General features: G+C 39.2%; 1 pseudogene; it reads left to right on the top strand.

The window, feature by feature from the left end:
• Nucleotides 1-1,168: 1,168 nt before the first annotated feature.
• Nucleotides 1,169-1,644, top strand: LOC103285058 (60S ribosomal protein L23a-like; annotated as a pseudogene).
• Nucleotides 1,645-2,415: the final 771 nt, after the last annotated feature.

Genomic DNA, 2,415 nt, shown 5'->3' with positions numbered 1-2,415 from the left:
GGGACTCATGTTTTGGCTTTCCTGCTCAATATGTGGTTCAAGGGTGACCCCTACTTACATTATCCTGATATATTAGGACAGATTGTGATGGTTCATTTTATGTGTCAATTTAACTGGGCTCAGGGATGTCCAGATAGTTGGCAAAACATTATTTCTGGGTGTGTCTGTAAGGGTATTTCTGGAAGAGGTTAGCATCTGATTCTAATAGACTGAATGAAGGGATGGGCCCTCACAAACATGGGTGGACATCATCCAATCTGTTGAGGACCAAATACAACAAAAAGACAAAGAAAGAGCACATTTCATTTTCTTTCTGTGTTCTTGAGCTGGAATGCTCATATTTCCCTGCCCTAGAACATGGGGCTCTTAGATATGGAGCCTACAGCAGCTGCCCCTGGTTCTCCTTGTGCCTTGGAGTCAGACAAAATTACACCACTAGCTTTTCTGGTTCTTCAGCTTTCAGAGGGCAGAAGGTAGAAGTCCTGGCCTCCTTAACTGTGTGCTCTGATTCCTATAATCAAGCTCGTCTTATATATATCTATACACATTCTCTGGGTTCTGTTTCTCTGGAGAACTCTGACTTATGCACAAATATTACAAACATTTAGTAGTTCATTAAAAATAGTAACAGTGAAACATTTTGGAAAGGGAAAGAATAGTAAAGGTCCAGGACCTCCCATTAAATTTCATAAAATTCTGGAAAATATTTGGTATTTTTGATGATTAATGAAATGTAGGTGATTTATATTTTTAAATTTCTTACAGGAAATAGTCGTTGTGTAATTGTTACTAACATTTTGGTATTTACCTTGCAAAGTGTCAAAGCCTCATATGTGTATATAGTGTGTGTATGCATATCTGCCCACAATAATGTAAACACATATATAGAATAAAAATAAATCAGCTTTGCCCGGCCAACATGGCTCAGTGGTTGAGTGTAGAACTATGAACCAGGATGTCACGGTTAGATTCCCTGTCAGGGCACATGCCGGGGTTGCAGGCTCGATCCCCACTGTGGGGCATACAGGAAGCAGCCAACCGATGATTCTCTCTCATCATTGATATTTTATCTCTCTCTCTTTCCCTCTCCCTTCCTCTCTGAAATCAATAAAAATATTTTTATTAAAAGATTTTTAAAAAGTAATAATAAATCAGCTTTTTTATGAAGATGGCTCCAGAAGCAAAGAAGGAAGCCCCTGCCCCTCCCAAAACTGAAGCCAAAGCAAAAGTTTTGAAAGCAAAGAAAGCGGTGCTGAAAGGCACCCGCAGCCACACACAAACGAGAAGATCCACATGTCACTCCCCTTCTCATGGTGGAAGACACCGAGGCTCTGAAGGCAGGCTGAATATCCTCAGAAGAGCGCCCCAGGAGAAACAAGCTTGGCCACTAGGCCATCATCAATTTCCCCTGACCACTGAGTCTGCCATGAAGAAGATGGAAGACAACACACTTGTGTTTATTGTGGATGGCAAAGCCAAAAAGCACCAGATCAAACTGGCTGTGAAGAAGCTCTATGACATTGATGTGGCCAAGGTCAACACACCCTGATCTGACCTGTTGGAGAGAAAAAGGCATATGTTCAACTGGCTCCTGACTATGATGTTTTGGATGTTGCCAACAAAATTGGGATCATTCTAAACTGAGACCAGCTGGCAAATGATAAATACAAAATTTTACACTGAAAAATAAATAAATAAAAAATTATAAATCAACTATTAAATATATTTAGAACCTTTTTAAAAAAATATGTTTTTTATTGATTTTTAGAAAGAGACAAATGGAGAGGGATAGAAATATAATTGATCAGCTGCCTCCCGCAGCCCCCTACTGGGGATTGAGCCACATCCCCAGGCATGTACCCCAACTGGGAATCAAAGCAGGGACCTCTTGGTTTATGGGTTGACCCTCAACCATGAGCCCCACTGGCCAGGTTAGAACCTTTTTAAAAAAATTAACAATATATTGGAACATATTTTTAAGTCAAGAAATATACTTCTAAAATATCATTTTGATGGATAATCCATATTACATTTTGTGTGTATCCCAAGCAAGACTCCTTTTTGTCCTGCCTTAAGGTTTGCCATGTCATGTGATGGATTCAAAAGAAGCAACAAGTAGACTTTGTTAATGACTTGGCAAAAAATGTAAAAAAGATACCATTTTTGCAATTGTGTTAGTTTTCTATCTCTATGTAATAAATTACTATATATGTGACAACTTCAAACAACACTAATCTTTTATCTCCTGATTTTGATGAGTCAGGACTGTGAATTAGTAGGGTCCTTTGCTCAGGGTCTCAAAAGCTGAAATCAAATTGTCAGCCAAGCTACATTCTCATCTGGAAGCTAGACTCAGAAAGAACCTGCTTCCAAGTTCATTAGGTTTTAGACAGAATCCACCTGCTGACACCTAAA

The sequence above is a fragment of the Eptesicus fuscus genome, chromosome 2, assembly GCF_027574615.1.
Source record: "Eptesicus fuscus isolate TK198812 chromosome 2, DD_ASM_mEF_20220401, whole genome shotgun sequence".
Taxonomy (NCBI): Eukaryota; Metazoa; Chordata; class Mammalia; order Chiroptera; family Vespertilionidae; genus Eptesicus; species Eptesicus fuscus.
This window is presented reverse-complemented; position numbering and strand designations above follow the sequence as displayed.